At 50.4% G+C, this 12,856-nt stretch overlaps 1 protein-coding gene and 1 pseudogene across 8 annotated transcripts in view; one reads left to right on the top strand and one right to left on the bottom strand.

Moving 5' to 3' along the window:
• The window catches only part of KIAA1671 (KIAA1671 ortholog), a 182,220-nt gene that overhangs the window by 69,371 nt on the left and 99,993 nt on the right, over positions 1 to 12,856 (bottom strand). The window lies entirely within an intron of this gene.
• On the top strand, positions 2,095 to 2,226 carry LOC132024011 (U4 spliceosomal RNA; annotated as a pseudogene).

Here is a 12,856-nt window from a genome sequence, read left to right as displayed (position 1 = left end):
GTCTTACTCTCTCTGCTACTGCTCCTGCGCCTAGCACACCAGAAGCGCTCAGTGTTTGATGAATGGATGGATGGATGAATGAATGAATGACACCAGAAGTGCTCAGTGTTTGATGAATGGATGTATGGATGAATGAATGAAGCAAAGGAAGGAGGGGAGGGGGAGGGGAGGGAAGAAGCTCTACTGTATTTCTATGGCAATCCTATCCCCTCCTCTCCTTCCCAGGCAGTTCCTATCCATCTTTAAATACATCATGATGATGTCCCCACCTCCAGGAAGCCTTCCCTGCCATGCTCTCCACTCAGTTCAGTGTCTCCTCTGGGCTCCCCAACCCCTGGGTTTCCCCTAGCACTGTCCTCTCTTAGGTACCATACTATAAGGGTCAACTTCCTCATCCTCTATCCACTGGCTACGCACACTGCCAAGGTCAGGGCTGTGTCAACCCTGTTCTGTATCTCCAGGGCCCCTTGTGAGGCAAGGCACAGAGCACGAAGTTCGGCATTACAGCTATCCCTGATTAAGTCCCAACCACACAGCAAGCACAATCAGAGCCCTTTGAATCAGATCACTTATGGACTTGCCATAAGTGGACTTGCCATCACTCAGCCTTGCCTTTTAAGGAGGGGCGGGTAACATCCTGTACCCATTTCACAGACAAGGAAAGTAAAGCTCAGGGAAGGCAAGCTCCTTGGCCAGGCTCACGCAGCAAGGACCTTCTGTGATTGTGATGCCACACTGTCCTCCAGCCCGGGCCTCCCATGAAGTGAGGGAACAGGGAGGTGAGGGGGAGGAGAAGGCATCAGCTCCAGGGCAAGAGGACAGCATGTGACAGCATTTACTGAGTACTTACCACACATGACCTGTATGACACCCATCCTTATTCAGTCTTTGCTGTCATTTAAAGGAGGCACCACTCTCCCCAAACCTCTGATGGAGGAACTGAGGCCAAGGACACACAGGGGTGACTGTGTACTCAGCTCAAACTCACTCAAGACAAGTCAGCACCAGAAAGCTAATCAAAGGATAGGCCCAGAACAATAGAGCTGTGAAGAGTGTTCTTCCTTCTTGGCCAAGCCCTGAAAGTGCTGGCTGCTCGCTTCCCACCAAACCCTGGCTGACGGGATGTAGGGGACAGTCAGCCGGGTGGACGCCAGGGAGCACTCTGCTTCCCAGTGCACCCTCTCTACGCTGGCTGGATGTTGTCACGTCTCCTTGAAACTGGAGACGTGTTTCAGCTGGAACTGTGGCAGCCGTGCTGGGTCTACAAGGGGACAAGACGCTGAGGAGAGAGTAGGAAGAGAGAAGGAACCTGGTTTGATCCACTAATCTAAAATGTGGAAGACTTTTGATAAAGGACCAGATAGCAAATATTTTAGGTTTCATAGGCCATATGTGGTCTCTGTCACATCTTGGCAGGGGGTGGGGAGGGGAGTTTCTTGAAACCATTTTTGTTTGGTTGGTTGGTTTTACAACCTTTAAAAAATGCAAAAAACTCAGTCTTAGCTCATAGGCTATCATTTATTGGACCTGCACTACATCCTCCCTGACCATGATGTGAATTATATGAAGACATATATGTCCTTATTGTTTGACCCACCTTGATGGGGTCTTTTGTTATTTTCAGTATCTTCAAAGGCATCCTTAGTGACCCAGTGACAGTGGTGTACTAAGTGTTGGTGAGAACGGGGAGCAGCTGAAACTCTCAGGACGTGAGAAGCAAAATGGCGTGATTACTTCGGAAAACAGCTGGCAGTTTCCTAAAAAGTGCCACTCTGGAAAACAGCATGGAGGTCCCCCAAAAAGCTGGAAATAGAGCTACCCTATACCCAGCAATCATACTACTGGGTATTTACCCCAAAGATAAAAACATAGTGATCTGAAGAGGCATGTGTACCCCAGTGTTCATAGCAGCAATGTACACAATAGCCAAACTGTAAAAAAGAGCCCAGATGTCCACCAACAGATGAATGGATAAAGATGTGGTATATACATATAATGGAATATTAGGAAGCTATCAAAAATTTGAAATCTTTTGCCATTTGCAGTGATGTAGATAGAACTAGAGGATATTATGCTAACTGAAATAAGTCAATCAGCTTTGCGCAGTGGCAGTACCGTAGCCAATGAGGTTTATCTGAGGCGCAATTATTGCTAATTAAAATAAGTCAATTATTGCTAATTAAAATAAGTCAATCAGACAATTATCATATGATCTCACTCATGTGCAGAATTTAAGAAACAAAACAGAGGAACACAGGGGAAGGGAGGGAAAAATAAAACAAGATGAAATCAGAGAGGGAGACAAACCATAAGGGATTCTTTTAATAGGAATCAAACTGAGGATTGCTGGAGGGGGGTAGTGGCAGGATAGGGTAGCCGGGTGACAGACATGAAGGAGGGCATGTGATGTGATGAGCACTGGGGGTTATACAAGACTGATGAGTCACTGAACCTCTGAAACCAATAATATGTTATATGTTAATTAACATTAACGGTGTGGACGAATCTCCAGATAATTACGCAAAGCATGAGCGAACCCTCCAGAAAGCTCAGAGCTCTGGGCAGAATCGTCTTCTCCTATGTTTAAACAGGATGGTTCTACTCCTCAAACTAATACAACACTATACGTTAACTAACTGGAATTTAAATAAAAACGTGAAACAAATGAAAAATAATAATAATAACATAAAAATAATCTTAAGATAAACAAACAGGGCAGTTCTGTTCCTATTAAACCAGCCCCTTCCCTGATCCCCCCAGGATAGGTCTGATTCATTCTGATGAAACCCCTTTCTCAAGAGGGTCTGAGGGGACACCATCTGCTTCTAACAAGGGAGATGCCACCTTGCCTCCCCGGGGGGTGGGGGAGTCCCAGAGCACCCCAATGTGGAAACTACTGGGGGCGAGGCAGGGACAGACAGGGTCTCTGTGAGAAGCAGGCAAGAGCGGGGACAGGGGTGGGGGCCCAAGTGTTGGGGATGATCCCAGCGCCTCCCGGTTCTTACCCAAACAAGTTCTTTTCAGCCTATGATAATTACTACCGTACTACCTCCTGTCCCCACTGCCAAGTGTTCTCATTTCAAAACAGACTTAATGAGATCCTTTAGATGAAGGACCTCTTTGAGCAATTGAAAATGTGTGCAATAATGAGAAACCCGCAGCGAGTGTCACTTGGTGGAAACCCACTGAACAGAACCAGGTCAGTGGAGGGGGTGGCCATCACTTATGTGCCTCCCGGGGGCAGAGCACAGTGTCCACCAACAGCCCCCCTACGTCCCATTCTCTCTTGAAAAATGAGAAATGTGGCCTCAGATCTGATTGCCAGCCTGGAAAGCATAGCCCAGAGTGCTTGGGTGCCAAATCTGGCCTGTCTGTGGATACGCTGTGTGACCCTGGGCAAGTCGCTGCACCTCTCTGAGCCTCCATCTCCTGGTCTATAAAGGAGGATTATAGTAACTGCCTCAGAAGGCTTTTGTGAGGAGGAAGTGGGATGCTGCCTGGGCATTGCTCAGTATGTAGTAAGCACTCGATGAATATTGGTCCTTATTTACCTGCAGGCAGGATTTGAACCCAGGCACCTTCTTACATCCCAAGCTTAGTCTAATTCACTCTTCTTCCTCATCTCCCTCATCTTCCTTTCCCCCTCCACACTCAGCAGTGACCTCACCTCTCACTTCACTGCAAGAAAATGAAGCAGTGGAAGGAGGAAGACCCCACCCTCTCTTGTCCCCTGCTTCCGGGAGCCCAGCCTGCCTCTCCCTCCCTCTGCCACGGAAGACGGAAGACTGCACCACTTGCCTCCCAGGCCAGCCCTCCTCTTATGCCCTAAGGCGCCGCCTCTCGCCAACTCCAGGAGACCATTCCTGTATCTGACTGCCCCTCGCCCCCGTAGAGCCCCTGTGGCCCCCCTCTGCTGGGCCAGCCTCCCTGGGAAAGCCCCAACATCACCCATCTTTATTTATTTATTTTTTTAAAAGATTTCATTTATTTATTTGACAGAGATCACAAGTAGGCAGAGAGGCAGGCAGAGAGAGAGAGAGGAGTTAGCAGGCTCCCCGCTGAGCAGAGAGCCCAATGTGGGGCTCGATCCCAGGATCCTGGGATCATGACCTGAGCCAAAGGCAGAGGCTTTAACCCACGGAGCCACCCAGGCTCCCCAACCCATTTTTAAATGCCAGATGGAACCGCCTTCAATCCCACCCCAACCACCACTTAGAAAACTAATGACATCTGAAATGTACAACAGAACAGAACTCTTGATCCCTAGCTCCAAATCTGCTCCCTTCTCACTCTTGTCTGTTACAGCAAAATGTGTCACATCCACCACGCCATCCTGGCCGGAAGCCTGGAATGTTCCTCAGTTTCTCCTCTCCTTCACCATCCCCTCCTCGAAACTATAGCTTGAACCAGACCACTTCTTCCCCACCCCTCCATCCTGCCTCAGCACCAGAGCCAAGCCCTTATCGCCCCTGGCCTCCCTGCTCCACCTTCTACCCCTCTAGGGTGCCCCCACACACAATAGCCTGAATGAGTTTTATTATCTTCCGGGTCAACATGTTAGCCCCGCCGAGAGTGCTCCCTCAGCTCCCCACTATAACCAGAAAAACTCCTGGCCGTTGAAGCCCCCCACCTCCATCCCCCGTTTGCTCACTAGCAGGCCTGCCCTATCAGCCTTACTATGGTCCTCAACCCCTCCAAGCTTGTTCCCACCCCAGGGCCTTTGCACGTGCTATTTCCCCCATACCTGAAATACTCCTCCCCCAGATGCCCACAAGTTGGCTCTTTCTTTCAGATCTCTGCTCAAATGCCATGCCCTCTCAGAGCGCCTTCTAGTCTCTGCCACACTATGCTGTTTGATTGTCTTCAGGCATTTATCTGGATTTGCTGTTCTTAGGTATTGGCTGTCTCTCCCACCAGAACACACGCGCTCTGGTAAGGCAGAGACTGTTCTGTTCTTACTCCACGCTAATGCTCAGGGCCAAGACCAGCATCCGGCACAGAGAAGACAGAGCCTGATGGACAGGAGCCCGGGAGATGCTGGACAAGCGCTCGCTGGCTAAAGCACGTCAACCAGCAGGAGACTCAGCAGCAGCTCACCTCTCCACCCCTCACTGCAGAAAATGCACTTCAAAGCCAAAATGCTGTAACTGAGACACCGCGGTAGAAGGTCTAGTGGAGACTATATGTAGGAACGCAATCCACTGTATTACCCAGTCACCATGGCAACTGAAATCTTCAAGTATGCTTCTCCCTTGCTTCAACTTTTTATGCAGAAATTTCCAAAGAAAATGTTCCGATTCCTTTCTCTGGTGACATTCTACAGAATAGACATCCTCGTTTGGCTCCCGGAGGAGAAAATGCAAAATGTCAGATTCCTATGAGATAAACTGGTTTGCAAAGAAAGATGATTTTCATTTTCAAAGACGTGAGTCTAACTCTGAGCACAGGAACCAAATCCTAATAATAAAAGCTGTGAGAAGCAGAAGAGCGTTATGGTGGTAATCAAGCGGTTTAACCTTTGTGAGTTCACTTAGCCATTCAAATATTCACTGAAAGCCTATGGTGTACCAGGCCCTTGCTGGACTCTGGGGATACAGCAAGTGGCTGAGATGGAGGGATATCTCCCTGCCCTCATGGAGCCTCGGGTCCAGAGGGATAGACATCCAGTGGAAGACCATTCCCAGCAAGGAAGAGCAGCAAGTAACACAGTAGAGAAAGGACCAAACTGCGGCATCATGTACATCTATCATTCGTCAGCTGTCTGACCCTGAGCAAGACACCGTGCCTCTCTGAGCCCATGATAATATGGCAGTAACAATATTTTGGATGGGAGTGCTACATGGACCCAATCAGATGACAAAAAAAGAGCCTTGTGTGGCGTCTGGTATACAGCAAGCTCTCAATAATTAGTAATCCCTTTTGTCTTACAGAGGAAGAGGGAGTCAGTCCCTGGTGGCTGCTCCCACAGGGGGTCTTAGAAAGGCTTTCGGGGTGTGAGGTTTTCCCCAAAGAAATGTCCGTGCTCTAAAGGACCAGGGGACTCTGGAAGACACTTGAGATTGCAGCTTTCAGAGCAAATGTGCAGAAAAGGGTAGAGGGAGAGGACACAGGGGTTGGCCATCAGCTGACTTTGTACCCACCTGAGGTTGGACGCCTGCGAACGTTTCAGGTGGGAAGCCAGGGCGAACCAGTCAAAAACTGAGAGAGGGGGGACACGAAGAGAACTCACCACCATCGACTTCTCATCAAATGAGCTGTGCACTTGGCGAGGCCGGGGCCTCAGAGACTTAAAGAGAAACATCGCGATCTCTTGATTGAGACGGTGTTGGAGCTAAGGGCTCCAGAGCTCATGAGGCCCGGAGATGAACACTGAGGAGCCAAGAGCGGGATGGTGGTCACGAGCCACCTGCACCCCTGGATTCTCAGAGCTGGAGTGAGACTCTGGCCGACCATGTGGCCTTGGAGCATGAGGCCGGAGTCCAGGCGAGAGGCTCATACCACATTCATGGGAGAGGGCTGGCCACGCTGTTCTCAGCTTCCACACCCTCATTCTTTTGGCCCAAACACCCCCCAACCCCCTCTTTCCTGGTCCACTCACAAAACCTCTAGTCAACCTTCAGATGACCCAGCAAGTTCACAGCTAGGCACTCCGGCAGATGCCACCTGCCAAGGGCACCGAGATGCCTGTGCAAGTGTGTTCATCACGGCCTCACTCACGGTGTGTGAAACTGGAAACAACCTGCATGTCTGCCCAGAGGACTCACTCAATTATAGTGCGAGGAGAAACAGAGAGCCATTAGACAGAACGCTGTGCTCACAGGGAAAGATCTCGGGTTTGTGAGAAAAAGAAGAATCAAGGCCTAGAATGCCACATACAGCAGAGCAAGATCTGACGTGTGTTAAAAGTCACGTGTGTATACTGGTTGGGGGACACAGAACATTTCCGAAAGGAGATGTCTGAAAACGGTCACCAGTTTTGGGGAGCGACAGCAGGTTGGAAGGGCAGGGAGAGATTTTACTTTAGGACTCTATTTGGTGGTAAAATAGTGGACACTATTTGGTTTACCGTGTGTGCATGGACACATGCATGGACAAAAATTTGGACACTATTTGGTTTACCACATGTGCGTACTCCCTTTTCAATTAAAAAAAAAGAAGACTTATTTTTTTAACGGTTGGCCATCACCTCTCTTAAAACTTTGCTCCTTCTACTGAATCTCACCTTGGTGCGTGGAGACATTCCAGGTATGGAATGGCACCAAGACCTGTGTGCCCATTTATGGGGAGTCCCCCCTCCTCTGAGGCAGGGAATGTGGGGACCGTGCCTCTGCATCCATTCCATGAGACTGACACCTCAGGGGCTCCAGGAATGAATGATATTGTCAATGCTCATTTATCTACTTTCATCTCCTGTTTCCCAAGTTATGATTTATTAAGCACTGGCTACTGTACGCCAGCCAGTTTATACCTGGCATCTTGCTGCATTGAGTCCATAACCCTCAAGCCTGGCGGGCTGTCCTAGATGCTGTCAGCACTGCCCACCCGGGTTCCCTGGATGGGTTGGGGCACCCATCTCCCAGGTTCTGGGCTGCCGACAGCCACAACAACAGACCTTGGTGCATGGGGCAAGAGCTGCCTGGTGGCTCCAAGGTGGGACTCCTTTCTGTGGTGCTGCTCACCCTCCTAGACTCCTCCAGCGATCGGGCTGACTCTCACCCTCTCCAACACTAAATTCTATACATGTGAATGAATCCCTGTCTCAGGCTCTGCTTCTGGAGAACCCAGCCCAAGATGCTGCCTCCCAATCTCAGGGTCAGGCAGGTATTAAAACACAGTTGCTGGGAATCTGCTATCTCTGGGACTGTGCAGCCTTGGCACATGGAGTTTGAAAAAGTAACAGAAATGTAGCCAAGATTGGGAAACAGAATCCTAGGGGGGAAAAAAAAGAAAAAAGAAAAACAGGTTTCTTACACCCATTTACTTGAAGTCAAAGAGGTAGACTTGAAAACCCTGCTGTCTCAGACCCCAAAGCCTTGATGCTTTTCTGTGCTTGATGCTGAACTGTTAGGGGGTTAACTTGCCTGGTCGGTAGGAGAACAAGGTAATTTGGGGGGTTGGTTCTGTGTAGAACATTCTCCCAGGCTTCCCTGGCCAGATGCGGCACTAGGATAGAAACCGCTAACATGGTCAGGAAGAGGGTCTCAGGGTCTGTCCCACTGTCAGATGGCACTGGGGCTCGGAGTGGTGCCTTGGTCCCACTCAAGGCCAGCCCGGCATGAAGAAAATCGTGAAGCAGCCATCGGGCAGGCCTTCGGGGACCTCCTGTCCACTGCTGCAGACTGGAGCAACAGAAGTCTGCAGTGAGGCCTGGTGGGCAGGGCAGGGGGCAAATCAAGACAGGGGAGGTCCACCTGGCCAGCCTTCTCTTCTCAACCCTTCTCCAGGACAGATCCTTCTACAAAGGTCAGGGCAGCCTGGGAAGCATCTGCTAAGCACCTGCCGTATGCCTGGGCCTGTACTAAGGCCTGAGGAAAGAAACAAACAAGGGCCCTACCTTCCCCCTAACCCCACAAAGTTTCATTCATTCACTCATTTATTCATTATTCATTGAGCACCAACAGACATTTATTGACCACCTACTGTATACCAAGCCCCGTTGGTATACAGTGGAAACCAACTGGGAAACAAATAAATGAGACATTTCTCTTTTCATTCATTCACTCCCTCACTCATTCATTCCGCTGAATGTTCATCAGAAGCATGAATGGAGGTCAAGCGCTGTATCAAGGACACAAATAGCCGGCACGGTCACTGCTCTCAGGCTCAACCACTGGCTCATGCCCCATTCAATTTGGTAGAATGGGCACTCATTGGGCGCCTGCTGTGTCAGGATAAGCCTGACAGAACCTCTGCCTTTCTCTGATGGGTTCGGCTCATAAACAAATACTGGGCACCTACCAAATGTCAGACCCTGGAAGGCAGATGAAGGAACCCCAAGGCTCGCCTGGAGGAACAGAGAGTCCGGTGATCACACAGGGTGAGTAAGGCCTTGGTTCCTCTGTGGGGACCACGAGGCCCCACCCGATGGCTCCTCAAAAGCCCCAAGAGAGGCAGGCAGCTGGGAAGTGTGCAGCATGCCCTCCCTGCAGGCCACAGTGGGGAGAAGGGGTTATGGGGGCACAGGGCTGGGGGAGCACTCTGCACACGGGAGAGAAACTGTCGGGGATGAGCACCAAAGGCAAGTAAGGCTGAGCAGGGACGAGATGAATCAGACACCTAAGTGAGAATTTTCAAGAACTCAAGGAATATTCTAAGTTTAGAGAAGGAAGGGGAAAAATAAAGTCAGCCCACAACTTCCGACTGTGGCAAGTTCACCACCAAACTGTGCCAGCAGCCTTGTTGATTTCCCTCGATTCCCCCACCCTCTCAGGCCAACTGTGTCAGGAAAACAACAGGCTTTGAAGACACCTGCTCCCAGGGCCTTGGGGAGGACCCCGCAGGTTCATCTGCATGAGACCCTGAGCACACAGTGGGTCCTCAATAAATAACACCACCCAGTCACATGTCCTATGACCTATGGCCACAGTGGCTTTGAAAAATGGCTGCAAGCTGCTTGATATGCTTCCCATTGAAAGGTGGGGTCCACGTCCATGTCACCTGAATCCACTTCGATCTGCAGAGAACAGCAGAAGGGACATTGTGTCCCTCGTAACACCACTGGGCCACAGCACCTGCTTGGGGCGCCCTGCCTCGTGTTGTGGGGAAGCATGTTGCAGTGACCGCATTTGGGTGCCTGCTCAAGCCCAGCTTCTGAATCATCATGGGCCTCAGATGGGGAGATGAGAAGCCGCTGGATGATCTCAGCCCACAGCCATTCGGGGCTCCCAGCAGACCTCCAAGTATCATGGAGCAACTGTCCCCACCGAGTCCTGCCCCGTTTCCAGACCACCAAATACTATGAGCATCACCAATAGTGCTGGTTTCCATGCTTTGGAGTGGTTCCTTGAGACCATGGATTCCTGCCTATCTGAGTCCCTGCCCTGAGGACCTCGCACAATCTGAAAGGATCCACTAAACCAGAATGCATGGGAAAACTTTATAAACTGTAAAGTTCTGTGCACACGGGAGCCCCCAGCCTCAGCACTTAGGATATGGGAGGGCTCTGCTGCTTTCCTGAGCCCACAGAACTTGTTCCCTGTATCCAAGGCTGCCTGCTCCCCTGGCAGCCGGGGAGACTCTGCAGGCTACCAGGGCTGACCTGAACCCATGCGGCAGGTCAGTGCTTTGTTCCCAAGACAGGACTTAGGTCATCCCTCCAGGAGGAATGAACTAGAGGACAAAGAGTGCTTTCATGGGCCCAGGCTGCTCTCAGCAAACATGGGTGTTGGGGGGTAGACCAGGGAGCAGGAGGCCCCTGGCACGCGCCCCTGGGAAGGTGGCCAGTAGGCCACCAAGCTGGGGCAGCACTGGGGTCCAGGGAGGGCCTTCCCTCCCCGTCTGGGTCTTTTCCAGCTGCACCTATGACAAGCATGGGGCAGAGTCCAGACAGGCAATGAGGAAATATTTGGTAAATTCAACAGAATGTGAAAGATTAGAAGAGCCACCTTCAGGACTGCAGTCAAATTATAAACATAAATGGACATGGAGCCAGCCAGCTCCACAGCAATGTCTTGCCGTGGACCCAAGCCCAGCTCCACTGCTGATCTGCAAACCACTTTACCTCTCTCGCAGCCTCAGTTTCAGCATCTGCGAAATGGGGATGATAACAGAACCTCCCTTCCAGGACGTCATGAGGATAAAATAAAGCAATGTTACTTGCTTTCCTGATGCCCGCTTGCATTTCCCCAACATCTGTACGCTGGAGCCCTAGTCCCGGGACCGCAGAATGTGATGTATGGGGCTCAGAGCCTTTAAAGAGGGAATTAGGCTAGAGGGAATTAAGATCTAAAAAGAAGACATTTAGGGTGGGCGCCCATCCAGTCTGAGCAGTATCCTTACAAGAAGAGGAAATCTGGACACACAGAGATGCCAGGGCGCATGGGCAGAAAGGGGAGACCATGGCAGCGGCGGGGGTGGGGGTGGGGATGACACAGGGAGCAGGCGGCAAGCCAAGGACAGAGGCCACGGAAGAAATCAGCCCTGTCGACACCTTGACCTTGGGACTTCCAGCCTCTAGAACTGAGAGGAAGTACGTTTCTGCCATTTAAGCCCCCTGGGCTGTGCTATTTTGATATGGCCATCCTGGCCAGTATAGACAATGGCCCCACAGGAAGAAATAAACAAACATCTCCTATTACCATATTATACGTTTATATTATAACCATAAAATAATATGAGGTTAACATGAATGTGTTATGTTTTATGAAGGTATGTTTAATACAAAATATTGACATAACATTAAATAGAATATATCTGCAGTCTTCCCTCCCTACCTCAGAGTTTCTACATAAAATACCAGACTTTTTTTTTTTAAGATTTATTTATTTATTTGAGACAACGGGAGAGAGCAGGAGATGGGGGAGGATCAGAGGGAGAAGCAGACTCCCTGCTGAACTGGGAGCCCGACGTGGGACTCGATCCAGGGACTCCAGGATCATGACCGGAGCCAAAGGCAGTGGCTCAACCAACTAAGCCACCCAGGCACCCACTTTCTTAAAAAGAAAGCAAGATCTTTTTTGTTTCTTTAATTTTTTTTTTAAGCAAGATGTATTCAGAAACTAATCTTTACGACCTTCTCATGCATATGTTACCTCCCCCTTCAGGAAATATTTACGTCGTGTCCTTCAGGATGCAAATAAAGACACCCTCAGATGTCCCACCTCTCCCCGAGGAAGAGGAACCAAGGCCTTACTCACACTGTGCGAGCATGTGCTGGTCCTACTGCCCCAGTGGCCTTCCCCTCTCTGGTCCTATTCAGGCTGTTAGGACCCAGCCGAGGGCCCAGCCTAGAGCAGGCACTCCCTATAGGTACACAGAGCTGATTCTGAGACAAACCAATGACTGCATTTCAGAGATGAAGACGCTGGGCCCCACAAAGAGAGGGGCAGTGACTGGCACGAGGTCACACAGCTGGGACCACACCCCAGGACCCTGGCTCCTCGACTGCCTCCCCACGTTATCAGTTCTGGCTCCAACATGGAAACCAGATATTCATTTGGGTTGAAAGTCCCAACTCCAAGTCTGTTTGCAGCTCTGGGAAAAGCCCATTGCCTGCCAGGTACAAAAGTGGGTGGTGGAACGGCATTAGCCTGCATGGCTAACGGTCTGAAGCCAGATCTGCTACCCACCCCCCAAAAAAGTAGGTGCAACTTCTCTCCGAGCACCAACATCCTAGGATTTAGCAAAACTGACCCAACCCCCCTGCCTTGATCACTTAAACTCCATACTATACCCCCTTCTCCATACTGAACTGAAATAACAGGGCCAGGGGCCGGAGGGCTCACTCCACCAAGACTAATCTGGGTGGTGACAGTTTTCACGACTCCTCGGGCTCCATGGGCCTTCGAATTCAAACTTTGGTCAACTTAGGGGTGCAGAGAGAGACCATGGGCTCCAAGGGCAAAAAACTCTATTCCAGAAACCTGGATCTGAGGCCTCCCTGCCATGCGACCCTCAGACAAGTCAGGTTTCCTTCAGCGTCTCCATCTGCACATGGGACAGTTCGGGCACCTGCCTCGTCTAAAGGGTTATATCCACTCAGGTGTGTAAAGAGCACAGCCTTGCATTGCTTTTTAAAAGGCCACCCCTGTGCAAAGTGATTTGTTGGAACAAGAGCGCCCTCTAGCGTTTCAATTTAGAAATCACGCTGCCACTGAGGCAGCCAGTGAACGTCCAGGATCATGTCTGCTTAAGTAAC

This window comes from Mustela nigripes, chromosome 8 (genome assembly GCF_022355385.1).
Source record: "Mustela nigripes isolate SB6536 chromosome 8, MUSNIG.SB6536, whole genome shotgun sequence".
Classification (NCBI taxonomy): domain Eukaryota; kingdom Metazoa; phylum Chordata; class Mammalia; order Carnivora; family Mustelidae; genus Mustela; species Mustela nigripes.
The sequence above is the reverse complement of the archived record's forward strand: the minus strand, read 5'-3'. Positions and strand labels throughout refer to the sequence as shown.